Genomic DNA, 14,639 nt, shown 5'->3' with positions numbered 1-14,639 from the left:
TGTAGGATAAACAAGTTTAATTGCCTCAAAATAGCCTCATAAAAAGCTGAAAACACCAAACGCCAAAGGTGAAAATCATGACTGAAGAGCACAGAAGGGAATACGACCACATGCTTGTACGTCAGAGGATATGTCAGAGGCTGACTAAGCTCTGGCTTACAGCTTCTTACTCTCTGGGGTGTTCAAAAAGCTATAGTTTCCAACCTGGCACTAGCCAAATGCAGTCTGCCCAGAATAGATAATGATTTGGAGGACCATGAGCAACACCTCCCCAGGTTCCACACTTCATCATGTTCCATCTTTGTGATCCGCCCCCCACAATTGCACCAGAGGCATCAGAACAGAACAAGTAGCTCGGCCGTGAAAAACTGGCTCCTCAGTCATCCTTCAGTGGCTAGATGACCGCAAGGGCCCTGTGCTATGCAAAGTCCATCAACACTGAAGAATGAGATCATTTCAGAAACATATTAGGTGGACTGTCCAGCAACAGAGCTATGTCTTCTCTAGCTATCAGGGTTTTAGTTAGGTGGGCATCTTGATACACTAATTGTTGCATATAACAGACTGATCAATATGAAAGTGCAAGTGTGACAGTCTAGGCAGGAGTGTATAGTTATTACAGAGCTCTGCATGCGCTAACTGATTTCAAACTGCATGTGGACTGAGATTGAACATGTCATTTATAAATCACATTTGCTTCTGAGAAAGAACAGCCTATGAGAGCTTAAACACACATACATCCACACAGAGAAAAGTATGCATATACTATTATTACATTTCTTCAAACATCTGTAAAGATGTAAAGGTGTTTTGAAATTTCCTGTCAAAACCTCACCAAGCTTTCAGTGGTAAAAATACACTGTCATGTTATCATATACAAAATATAACACCGCTGTATCTTTAACAATTCTGATAAATAAAAAGTATTTTTAAAAACAATAAACTTTGCAATACAGCCCACTGAGCATTTCCATTGCACATTTTCAGGTTTAATCAAGTTCAGGTTTCATCAGGCCATCCTTCCCCTGCACCCCTGCTGGAGCTCTTTGCCTGACAACCTCTGTCATCTGGTGATTTCACCCCACAGTACCCACATGTGCTGAACTTTCCCCTGTAACAGTGGAACAAAACTACTCGAAAACCACCACAGCTGCAGAAACACTCATTTTCGTATGCCACCAATACACACCTGTTCAGACTATCTTTCCACCCATGTAAATTACAGCATTGTCATTTCATAAAATGTCTTATCCAGAGAGAATTACATAGGTTACAATTTTACTCATTTATACAGCTGGACATTTACTGAGGCAACTATGTGTTAAGTACCTTGCTCAAGGTACAAGGTACAACTGTACTGCCCCAGCAGGGAATTGAACCAGCAACATTTTGGTTATAAGCCCTGCTCCTTACCACTACACCACAATGCTGCCCATGGTGACCAGGAAGTGATCTGCATTCTGCTCCTTGTGTTTCAACAGCCCATACCTTGAGGGAATTTTCACTTACTGTTATATTGTTCTCACATTCCTTTGATCATTATGCTTATGTAGGGGTGCCAAAGTGGAATCTGAGGTTCTTCAGGCTGTGGTGGAAGATGGACAGTGACTCCAATTTTCAGTGACTCCAATTTTCAGACCCCAATGTGGTTAACATTTCAGTTAACCACATTGGGGTCTGACCAGACAGGAGGTGGCAGTGTAGTATAGTGGTTAAGGAGCGGGACTTGTGACCGAGAGGTTGCTGGTTTGATTCCCCACTGGGGCACAGCTGCTGTACCCTTGGGCAGGGTGCTTAACCCTGAATTACCTCAGTGAAATATCCAGCTGTATAAATGGATAACATTATAAGTTGCTCTGGATAAGAGCATCTGCTAAATGCCTGTAATGTAAGGAGGCATGACCAGAAAGAGCATCCTGATAGAGAATGTATGGCCTGGCATCCTGAGGTTGCAGAATGTAGCAGTCTGGCCTACATTTAAGGTCTAATGATTGCAGATTGTCACCCCTCTCCCTTCCCACTCAACTAACACCAGTGTTTGTAGAGAGATGCTGTGGGTAGATCAGGTTGGATAGGATACATGTGGTGCAGTGGAGGACTGCTCTGGTGGCTGTATTTTCTTTAGCAAACAGAGGACCAGAAATAGATACAGAAAAGACACATGTTCATTAAAGCATTGCAGGGAGAAAAATGACAATGTCTTGTCTGTGGTTAGAACAGAGTGTTAGAGTCACCCATGATGGACTCCCATTGACATCCTAATGCGAGAAATTTGAATGACTGACAAATACAATATTTGACAAAGCATTTACATAAATGACAGTGACAAATTAATGACTGACAAAGTACTTGCATGTTTGAGTATAGGTTACAAGGCGGAGGTTACTACTGTAAAGAATGAAAACTGCAACATCATGTTACTTTTGCCTTCCACAAGAGTGCACCTCATGTGGCTTTCAACAAAATGTCAGCCACAAATCTAAGAAAACCATATATATCCAACACTTGGAAGTTCATGTAAGTAGCCTACTTCACCCATTTCAAACCAGTTTGATTTGTGTGACTGTGCCCCTACAGCACTTTGTAAGAAATGTGCTAGGTTGCCAGTTATTTTCCTGCATCTACATCTCAGGTTGAGGATTTGCCACTATAATACAAACAATAAATAAAATAGTTTTTGGCAACTTTCACCCAACATGACCTGACCTACAACATGTCACAAAAGCAACTTTGCCATATGACAGGTAGTTACATTTGTGATTGGGCAGATGTTGTCAGAACGATGGTGTCCTTAAAATGAACATTTATGGATGAGTTCGTAAAATAACACCTGCTGCAATATATATGCAATACATAATATGTGTATAGAACACCATGCTCTGGATCCTCAGTTCATAATGCTATTTATTTATTCATTTGGAAGATATTGGAATTTACGTAGTGTTTCCTGAAAGTATCAGTTTTTATGTAAATTATGAGAAATTTTGGGTGCAGGTAACTGAAGTGCACTACATGCGTGTTGGTTTTAACTTCAAACGAGCCCTTAATTAATACGGGCTATGTAACTATCGCCTTTTCAGGAGTTGTTAACTCCTGAAATTTAAAATAAGGAGTCTGAGGTATAACAATGAATGATGAAGCTATTAAGATGAAGGCGGAGGTGGAGGAGACAAAAATAATTGCGTGATAAGTGTTGTAAATAATAATATACAAAATAGACAGAGCAGCTGTGCTCTTTTGAACTTTTGGTTCTATAACGGTATGGAAGTTTAATTAATTTTGCTCATAAGTCTGCGAGCTATCTACATTTCTGTAATCCTCCTATGTGTGGGCTGCCAGTATAAAGCCTTCTCGCAAAAGCGGAAATTAACATATTTGCTTGGGTGACCACCATCCACTAATTTTAATAAACGATTTACCTAAGCCCAAAAACAATTCCACTAATCGACCAACTGTAAAAGCTGCGCGCGTTGGGGTGTCGAGCTAGAAGCGGCGTAGGTCCTACCTCCTTGTGAGGGAGGAAATTGAAAATCATTTTTGTTTACATTGCATTAGGTTCGTATTCTTCAACGGCAGATTGTGTTTAGCTTGTTCCGGGAGATGGTAAGAGAAACATAACGGCCTCCATGATACATACGTGGAATTAATTAGAAAACAGCGCGATACACGACGAAGCGTTTCCTAGTTTTCCCTTTCACTGTTTACAATTTCGCATTTATTTCGGTCGGTCTTGTCCCCCGCTGCTCCTGCCCCCTAGTCTTTGATAAGTGACCAAGCTGGGAGGAGCCATCGTCATATGCGCCCCCCCTCTTTCTCCCCCTCCCCTCATTTCAAATGAGAGAATGAAAAATAGAGGAGAGGGGTCTGGTTTTTATATGAGCGGAAAAGGCGTCATTTTCAGCGCACAAAACAGTGGGACGAGTCTTACAGAAAGGACTGGGGCTGGTTTACAGATAACGGGAAGATGGGAAGGGAAGGCGAAGTATAAAAGCGTCAAATCGCTGTAACAGGCAGTGAGAGTAATTTCTCCGCTTTCATCATCATCGGGATTAATATCTTCGTCCATCAACCGTCAAATGAACCGTTCGAGAAATATGCGTTGAGAATGGAATATCGGCAACGCTCTTTTCTCCCTCCATTGTTATTATCAGCCTGGTAACAAATTCATATTCGAACGCGCGCGTTAAAGGGACAGACCGGCCGACGGACGACGCGATTGACTGATTTGCTGCTTCTCTGTTCTCTGGAGGAATTGTACACTCACCCCCGAGACGCATGCTTTGCCGCACAGCCTAAACTATGTAGCGCCGCAAGAAGATAACCATGAACGGGGTATAAACGAGACCGGTGCACTGCAAGCCAGAATAGGAATGTCAGTGCCTTTTTGTCTCCACAGCGACGGCGAGAACAACTCCTTAGCCGCAATGAACATCTAATACACCAACCACAGGCGATGGGTAAGCTGTTTTCGGAGAAGGACGGAGGAGAGAGAGAAGCCTCACATTTTACCTACTGCTGTTGTTGCACTTGTGTTTATGACTGTGTATGTTAGTGGGTGTGTTTAGTACATCTCAGTATAGCGGGCTGCATAGAGGAAGTGTTCGTTTTTCCTGTATAAATGTAAGCTTTGTAATTTTGTATTGCTGGGGAGCTTTATGTGATAGCGTTAAAATTGCACTGTCAAAAGCACAGGAATGTGTTGAGCGTTGCCGTATATGAGGGATTATTATGTATATGAATTGCTTTTTCCGTTATCAACGCAATGTTGACCACATCTGTCTTGTCACGAGCTCCTTTCAGGTTTGTGTTGTAATATTTGGAAGCGTTCCAGACGATTCTTGGCTCTCTGAGGTCGTAACGAGAAATACCCCGAGAAAATAGGGGGCTTGGCAGTATATACATATATAAAAAACTGGCGACCTGAGCTCACCCTACCGTCCATAGATGCACAACGAATAGAGACGACCTGTTTTCAGATGACTTAAATTATTCTCTACTACCTTTTTTGCGTTTTTGAAGGGGCGTGCATTTTACTTGACTTATTATAGAAACGCGTGTTACCAAACGAGAATCTTTGCTGTTTTTTTAGAAGGATTTCTAGTCAGTTAAAAACAAACAAAAATGGAAATCACCTTTATCTTAAAATATTATCATCATCATCATCATCATCATATATTTTCATCATATATTTTACCCTCATTCAGATTTAACTGGTGTCTATTCCTCGCTTTTTTCTTGATATTGCGACAGCTTGCTTTGATAAATATAAGGGTGCATGCCCCTGCTACTCAAGGATAAATGACATCACTGTTAATCTTAAGAGACATTGAGGAAGGTTTCGTGAGAAAGGAATATCCAGTATACCACCGGACGAACCGACCGTTTATAAACCAGGCCTAATGACGTGGTGTGCACTTAGGTCCAGCTGAAAACATCGCCAGGGGTCCACGAACGAACGTAATTGTTATTTTTTGCCAGTAATATAAAAACCGTTTCAAGCTTTTATTAAACGCTCAAATTAATCGATAGTCGTAAAGTGAATAGAGGAAAAACCCCTCAAGAAAGGCTTTGTTTTTGCAGTAACAACAGCAGTAGGAAAAATAATGTGGTAGATGCCCAAGAGCCAAGGAGTCCACCAATTTTTTAATTGTGCATATTCAATATGAAAAGTTAATGGTTGGACAAAACTCAACAAAACTGTTATTCTTTATTTATTCACGTCACCCTTTTCTGCATACTTGGAACAGGTGTCAGGTTAGGTGTTGTATTGGAAAATATGAAGAAATAAAGTAAGTTTATCAGAGCACGCAGAGCCAAAGGAAGGTGATGGGCGTTATAGAGACACACAAAGCTGTGGCTGTTGCACCACAGGGGTGGAGGCATCTGGCTCTCCTTCTGTGTCTGTGAACTTCCATCTCCTGCGGTCCATTAAGAGGCAGCTTGTTGAGAGTCTTTTTGAAAAAATGTAGATTGATTATAATTTATTGATTATAAAAATATTGATTGGCTGGTCATGGATATGAGGAAGGAGGCGCTGAATGTAGATCAGATCGCCTTGCAGATCTTAACGTGAGGAGGAAGGGCGGTTGGTTGTGACCGACCAGTCAGACTCCACCGCTCTGTTGCGATGTTGCAGAGGTCTGAGGAAATCCCCTACCCTGCATTCCCCCCCCCGCTTTCTTATCTCTGAAAATGTCACAGCAGCTTTCTCAACCCCAACAGTTCAGCATTTTGCCCATGAGTACCAGCAACATTTCACCACTAAGGGTGTGTTCACATATTACTCTTATACGTTTGAATTCCGTGGTGCACAAAAGCATCCATGTATGGTATGACGTCGAGGGGAATGCATGGATTGATGAAATGGTTCCCTATTTAGGTTGTAAACTCTGCATTCTAGGAAGGATCTTCTACGTATTAACTCTAGGCATGTGACCACTTCATCGAGAGCCTGACTTTTTATTTTTGAACATGGGTTTAGATGAGGTTCAATAAAAAACCCACAAAAACACAAGCCTTTATGATGTGCAGTTGCATTAGTTGTCTGTGTGCACTATCAGAAAATATAAGAAAGCATCTGGAATCGCTACACAAAAATGGGTGTTTTTGGTGAGACTACACTGCAGCAGTGGTTCTGCAGTGGCTCCTTGTGTTTACTGTTACATTGCTTCAGAAGGATCTCTTTCTGATCAAGCAGCAGCTTGTTAAATATGCTTTGAAACAGAATGAGGTGACAATTCACACTTAAGCATTAGCTTTCGAATCAGAAGAACTGATGTATTTTCATATGTGAAAATGACCACACTGCTGGTTCTGGATCATTCAACATCACCATGACGACGTAGACATTTCATCAGACAAAGGGTTTCTGAAACATTGCACCTGTGAAAGAGTGCAAATGCAGAAATGGAGATCTGCGAAATTTAAAGGCTGTGTTGTCCAAAACCAGTCTCCGAGGATTGCTTTTGATTTTTGTCCCTGTTTTATCTTAGGACTCAGTGATATGATGAGGTTAAAGGTATCGCTTTGAGAGAGCTGTCATGTCTCCTCCACACCAACAGGTGCCATTCACAGGGTTTTTTCTTAAACACAGGCACCCCCCTCCCCCTGCCACTGTCCTTAAACGGCCTCTAGTCTTTCTCCGAGATCACCAAACATGGGGTGATTTCTGTCATTGAGGGAGTAAAGGGAACTCACATACTAGAAAATTAATAATAAGTCCTCCACAAAGGCTCCAAAAATGTATTTTCTTTTATTCAACTGTTTCTCATTGTTTAAAGTGGTTGGTCATAGTTCTCTCCTAGGTAACTGTGCACCTGCAACTAATTGAGTGATAATAGACTGAGTCGAGGCACAAAAGCAGTGTGATTTCTGTCTTGCCATATGGGAATTTATATCCTAGAGTAGGGAGTCTTTTTGCTGCTTCACAGCCCAAGCCATGGACCTGTCCTATATCTGTGATATTATTGTGTGCTAGCACAGTGCAGGCTAGCAATTGTCCTAGATGAACTCTCGTCAACCTCAGTTTCCCGGGTCTTAATCTCAGACATTACATTGTTCAATAAATATTTGTTGATAACATATTTTTTGTTGAACTGATGGAGAATTAACCATGAAACTCTGGCCCACAGCCTGTCTGGCGCTGGCCTTTTTACAAGCAGACCAAGCGTGGAGGTATGTTGAGTTAGTGAACCCAAGAGCTGCTTTGAAGGAATTTTTTACTGAATGACTTGGTTAGTATTCACTGAGATGTAGCGATCCGGTCAGCTTCAGAAAGATTTCACATGTAAATCCCCGTGTAACATGTATATGTGCTTAACTTACATTAATCTTGACCTCTCTAGCTTTGCAGGTGCGTGATACCTATAGCTATACAAGCCTGGGCAGCTGTTTACTTAATCTGCACCACTCAAACAAGGATTAATAGATAATAAAGCAAAGAGGATCAAGTTAACACATCATTTATTAAACCAAAGCTTGAGAAGCAGTATTTTTCTTTTTTGTGTTGAGCTATCTACAAGGTTGTATGTTCCTCTTATTGAAAGTCATGTGACATATTATTCTGTAGAAAACTAAGTCAGCCTTGTCAGGAGGCTTGGCCAGGTTCCGGGGCTACTCAGCCGGACATGGTCTTGTTAGCGGAGAAGCGGTGTTAGTGTTGTTCCGCCACAGTTCTGCTTTAAGGGGGGAATTCCACCGTCTGCCACTGCAAGGCAGCCTCTCTGCCTCCCCTCTGAATAAGGATACTGCCACAGAGACAGCGCCCTGTCAGGAGTCCAAGTGTAGTTTACCATGAGGCGAAAATAGAAACCCTGTTGTAGTAGCACTGGCAGATCCCTAACAGCTTCTGGGTCTGCTCTCTTTGTCTTGCCAGTGTCACCTTTCAGACGTGTCCCGCTTTGCCCTGGCCTCACCTGCTTGGGAGATATTGGCCCTGACCTGTACTTGACCTGTGCTGTGTGGCAGAGACAACAGACCATTCCATTTGAGATTTGGAAATGGGGGGGTGTTTATGAGCACAATAGGAGAACGTTGCAAACCATGTGGGTAAATAGAAGGCCTGAAATACACTGTGGCTATTATTGTAGTGTTCGTGGGCTTTCAAAGCTCTATACAAAGACTGATATCGTTGTGCCAGTATGCACAAATGCACGCACACCCACACACAAGCACACACACGCACACACACGCACATGCACACGCACACACACAGACACGGAGTTCCTGTAATTGTTAGAATTAAGCTCCAGCAAGTCATCAAAGCATTCAGCACAGAGATTTGGCCAGTGCAAGGGATAGTGTTTTCACTTATTCTTAGAGAAACTAACTTATTGCTGAAACCCTGAACCCCATCCTTGTCTTCTTTTTGTGGTGGTTGCGGTGGTATTGGTGGTGATCGGGGGTGGGAGGGTGGGGTTTGATCCTACAGCAAGATATTTGTCTTCATTATAGTTTCCCTGTGTGACCACAGTGTACACAACTCATGATTGGCTTTGACAAATTTTCATCCTTCACTGGATCATCAGACCTCCAGGGACAGGGGGAGGCCAGCTGGTGGAGTCTGCGTGCCAGCCGTCTCTCTCTCTCTCCCTCTCTCTCTCTCTCTCTCAGCTCTGCATGCCCGCGGAGGGAGGGGACAGTATTCCATTAGGATTACTTCAGAAATGAGTTTCATCTGGGGAAGTGGCTGTGTGTGCTTTGCAGCTTGGGGTGCCTGATTGGAGGGTGTGCCTCGAGCAGCTCCCCTGCAGCCTGCCGGGTGGGGGGGGGGGGGGGGGGGGGGGGTTAGGCTTTCACGTGAGCCTCCTCCGTGGAACACGGCGCTCACGTAGGGAGGAGAGTGACGATCCTGAGGCCAACACATTCACTGTCCAGTGTGCCAGGGCTGCTGGTACCTGATCCCCAGAAAGTGTCACGGGTCGATCTGCAGGCCTTTACCTGGCCAGCTGATACTTTTAAATTCGGTCTACCTTTCCTAGGGGTTGCCTCTCTTCACACATGGTTGGATGTGTATTTTTAATGTTTTGTGGGAAGTTACTAATGAAGAGATGAGGCTTGCAGTAATTCTGAGTGTCTTGAAATCCGATTGTTAATTTCACCGCCTTGCCTGTTTAATGAAATTAAACTTTTAATTATAATGTTTCCAGGATAGGTGAATTCCACATATTTTAAGTTTTGGTAATTATGTAGCTGTTGCCATGTGTCACTGTAAGATCATTCAGATACTGTGAACGATATTCTTTTATCATTTATTTGCCCTCCAAGCTCTGTGAATAATAGATCTTGTAGGTGAAAGTTGTTTGTCGCTTATGTTATGACCTCTGTGCATCACCTTAAATAGCAATGCCAGGTCACATGCACCCTTTTAATTGTCACACCCAAGTAGCAAGCCAGGTGATCACAATATGGTGGAGATACTTGTGCTATGTTGTGGCATGATTTATCCTGTAGCACCACTCTGGGCCCAGGCACTTGTGTGAGGTGCAAGGGTGCAGATTTGTTTTTGAACCACTTTACCAACATGGGTCAGCAATATTTGGGCGATTTACCATAAGACATGATGTAGCATCACACCATAATGTGATAAACACGTAATACTGTATGTGGAGCTGTCGACCTTGTCATAACACGGTGATGTCCTGCAAAGCTATTACCTTGACTTGGTATTTTAATACCTTCATACCATTTAAGATGCAGTGGCACTCAGTCCAGCAGTACTATTGCTAGAATGCATGGAATCTTTTAATTTGTTTACTTAGTGTTGTCTTTTTTTTTTTTTGAAAAGAGCTCCAGCTCTCAGGCACAGTATGTATAAATATTTTACTTGGTTTCAGTTGACACATATGAAGTAGAATAAAACTTTGACCCAACCCTCACTGCATTATTTGAATACCTTGTAAATCATGGCTATGAATAGGTGAGGTGGCTTGCAAATTTTGCCATGCAAATATTTTTTTAAAGTCACTGTAGTGCTGGGTAACACAACAAACCAAAAGGGGGGTGGGGGGTGGGGTGCCACTGATGCCACTGAAGTTCACAGTAGCATCTCTTGATGCTGATGTCTACCCATTCATCACCAAGATAGAGGGGATTGTGCCATAAAGAATTATCATACCATCATACCATCTGAAAATTTGAACTTCGTATGATTTGTGGTATTGAAGGCTAATTATCTAGCTAGCTGAAAATATGAGCACAGTGCCAAGCTGTTAGCTGGCTAGGCACTGAAGGTACTAATATAGCTGGCTAAAAATAGCCACAAGGAATGCAAATCTAGATTCTAAACAATGTAAAAAGGGATAAAGGTAGAGTCACACCTGTTATTACAAGATAGTTAAATCACAGGTCTTTGGAGCAGACACATTGTCATTGAGTGGGCATTGCCCGGTATTGGGCACGCACACACCCAGGAGGCTGTTATTGTTGGTACAGCCTCTTCCTCTTTGGGCACTGCAGCAGTAGTTCTTTCCTCATTTGCACTGTACTCAGGATCACTTTGAAAGGGCAAGTTCCACCCATTTTTAGGTCTTCATCCTCTTCTGGGGAAAGAGTTGAACATCTGCAAACAAGCGTAGCTTTGGGATAATGCTAGGGTACCTGGCATGGCTCCAGTCTTTCTTGTACTGACTGCTCTCACGAGGGTGGGGCATTTAAAATGCAGGCTCAGTGAAATACAAATCAATCTATACAAAACAATGCAAACTATACAAAACCACTCACAAAAGGTAATGCAGCCTAATGACAAATGGGTTTATGATTCTCTATTCAGAGGACAGTGCCCTTAAATGTTTTTTGTGACAACGAAATTCAGTGTTGTAATAAATCAAGTCATGTGAATGCTGTGTGTAACTGCCATCAAAACTTTGCTGTGCTACATTATGGAAGTGGTCATGTATGTTGTTAAAAGTCACTTCTATAAATGTGACTTCTCTCTATGTCAAGGTGAAATATGGCAAGATCATAAAATTGCGAGTCAGCAAAGGGAACTCCCACACTACAAAAATAATAATGAGGAAAAAATCCTTCGCAGAGGCTGCCAAAATATATTTTCTTTTATTTAACCAGTGCTCGTGTTTAAAGTGCTCAGAGAAATTTGCAGACAAATATTGTAGTCACAAGATCATCATAAGTGTCATGAATCAACTGGCAAACATACCCCGGCTTAAAGGAATACCATAAACTGGAGATCCTAATGTGCTAATTAGCCAGCATATTCAGATATGACATACACAGTACTTCAAAAGGAGACAAATGATACAGAGATTAAAATACATTACGCACTGGAAATATACAAAATGCTTTTGTAAAGTTTTTGTGTAATTTTTCGAAAAAGCATACTGTAACTCATAGCATACTATGCTCACGTAGGAAAATGAGAATCATCTGAAAGCATGGATTGGCTAACAAATTTATAGAAACTAACGTGTGATAAAATTATGTTTACATAAAATCAAATGCCAGATTACGCTTTTCAAGGTTTAATATGGTAAGAAAATAAAATAGCTTCACAATGGGATAGATCTATTCTTTTCTTCATGATGTTAGTTCAACATGCTTTGACATCTGTGATTTACCATGTAAGAGTTGTGTCATAGCTCTACTTTTCTCAGAAACACTCTGTCAAATGATGGTTGGGGGTTCCGAGTGGCACAGTCAGCAAGGCTTTCAGTTTGAGCTCTACAGCCCAAGTTGGTAAATGGCCATTTCGTTTGAAGACAATGACCAGAACAAATTGGTAAAACAAATTGGCTTTGCTCAGCCCGGGGATGGGGGGAGTATGTTGCCTGGGGTATCCTTATCTGACCGCTGTCAGACACCTGCGATTCATCATGCCTCTGCAAGTTGCATCGATGGCGTCACTGAAGTAGCACCTTTCCTCTGATGAGCGCCCGCTCCAATGCAGTATATTGTAGTGCTAGCAGTGCAGAAATAACCATTGGTTGTGTGCAGGCATGTTGGAGGAAGGCATTCACCCCACCTTAGCGCTCCTGTGCAAGTGCATTATTTGTTGCAGTGAGACAAGCCTAAAGTACAATTGGCAGCACCAAAAACAGGAGTGCACAAAAAAAGTGGTTCCTCATCGGAACAAATTTAGAAATCACAGCTGACCCGATTTCACTGCTGTTGTAGTCCCCTCTTTATGGTTTACACAAGGCCTATTTTTAGCAACAGGTTCCGTGTGAATGAGCACATGTGTACATGTGTGAGCTGCGCATTATTTCTCACTCACAGCGTAAACTCTCGTGATCTGCAAGCAGAGGCTAACCTCAAGCGAATGCTGCGCCGGTGCCCGTTTGTTCCATTTGGGCCAGGGTGCTGTTATTTCTGCTCGTTCGTTTATCCTCACTGAAGCGACGCTTCTGTCTGTGCTGCTTACACCTGGCCCCCAAACAAAAGACAGGCCTCGTCATCTCTCACAACCTGTCAGGGTGGGCTTACATACATCACAAAGATGCGTCCTCGAAGTGGAACCCCAGCAGCTAGTGTTGCTCTCATCCCTGCAACTAGAAGTGCGTGAAATCCAGTTTCTGCAGTTGCGAGTGTACAGGCAATTTCAGCAGAACCTCGAAATGGAACAACCCTCGTCCTGGTCATCCCCTGGTGTTCTCCAGGATTTGGCTGGCTTACTCCACAGCATCTGTGATCAGTCATCTGTGGTGACGTGGGATCTTGGACAGCAGACAGAAATCACAACAATGAGACTGTTTCCATCTGTGCGGTAAGTTTGTCTCGCAGCCTAGTTGACAGCGTGACTTATGAGGCCGTCTCATCTGTCGAGGTACATGTTGCGCACTCTGTTATGGCTGACCATTCTGCAAAGCTGTGAATGACATGAAGCTGAATCAATCTGAACTGTTAAACTGTTGGTAGATTGCAGTTTAAATTACACAATGCTCGATCATGTCAAAGATACCCTGATCAAGGCATCTAAACCAATCAATTACCTGAATGTGAATGTTTCTGAGGTTGCATGTCTAATTCTGTTGGTCATTGATGGATCATTGGTCATTGCTGGTTTATTTTTAAGTATATTGAGCATTAAGCCACTGATTAGCCGAAAGACAGTCTGTGCCGCAGGGAAGTATTGGAATGGTTTAGGCTTCAAGCGTGTAAGAGGACCCCTTATCATTTTTCCATGGCACCCTTTCGATGTCGCACAGTTGGTATTGATTTCTTACAGACAACTGGCTGCTTTCAGTTTGTGTCATTGGGGCAGCGTTGATGAAGCTGATCAGACAGCTCATCAATGCTTCTCAGCATGATGGCTGGTTGGTATCAGTGATTTAGTCGGGAAGTCAGAGAGTGACCACCAATTCACATCGAAGGCGACATGCGGAGACCGAACCACATGCCTGCCCTGTGTTTTGCCACAGGCCCGGTTGAATGAAAACAGTGATGAACAGAATATAGGAGGTTCCACCTGTTCAATATCACGGCATGCATGCTGAACTGACAGGAAAGGATCATTGAGAGAGACCGCTTGCCTGAAGTACTGTTCCAGTTGTGTTCTAACGCATCAATAGTTGTCCCTAGCCTACCATGGACACAAATTTCCACTTTGGATTTACACAGCTTGCCAGTATGTTTACTAGGTGGTAACTAGGTAACTATGTACTCAGTGATACAGTTGTTCCTTCATTATTGCTTTATAGGCAACATCAGAGTACTGCAACAAAATCTATTTGCAATTAGGGGATAAAAATATATCCACCTTCATATTCACACGATTAGCACTGCCTACTATACATTCGCTGTAAGGTAGGGTTTTGTAAAATCAGAGAGATGAACACCATTGTTTCTATAATCACTACAGGGGCCGTTAAATATGCATATAAATGGAATAGGCACCCTGGTATTGCTGAGCTTTACTTCAGACTCGCATAACAGAGAATGGCTCGACCTGTGGGGGCGGTGCGCAACATTCTAAGGCCTGACAGACAACACAAGGAGGCTTTTTTCATTCAGATCATCCGTGATGGACCCTTTCTTCTGATTTGGGTCGAACGGGGCTATGTCGCAGCGTGGCATATTTAAAAGCTGAAGAACGTCCAAGGAAGCTGGCACTTCTCTCTCGGTTCTTAAAAACAGCAAACCCCAGTGTTTCACCACTTCCTCTTCGCAGTTGGTGTGAATTGGCT

The 14,639-nt window shown here is 42.7% G+C and overlaps 1 protein-coding gene across 1 annotated transcript in view; it reads left to right on the top strand.

Moving 5' to 3' along the window:
- Nucleotides 1–3,850: 3,850 nt before the first annotated feature.
- Nucleotides 3,851–14,639, top strand: part of LOC118776746 (beta-1,4-mannosyl-glycoprotein 4-beta-N-acetylglucosaminyltransferase-like) — a 28,820-nt gene continuing 18,031 nt past the window's right edge. Inside the window, exon 1 of the mRNA XM_036527289.1 lies at nt 3,851–4,457. The gene's annotated coding sequence lies outside the window, so the exon portion shown is untranslated. The remainder of the gene's footprint in view (nt 4,458–14,639) is intronic.

Source organism: Megalops cyprinoides, chromosome 1 (genome assembly GCF_013368585.1).
Source record: "Megalops cyprinoides isolate fMegCyp1 chromosome 1, fMegCyp1.pri, whole genome shotgun sequence".
In the NCBI taxonomy this organism is placed as follows: Eukaryota; Metazoa; Chordata; class Actinopteri; order Elopiformes; family Megalopidae; genus Megalops; species Megalops cyprinoides.
This window is presented reverse-complemented; position numbering and strand designations above follow the sequence as displayed.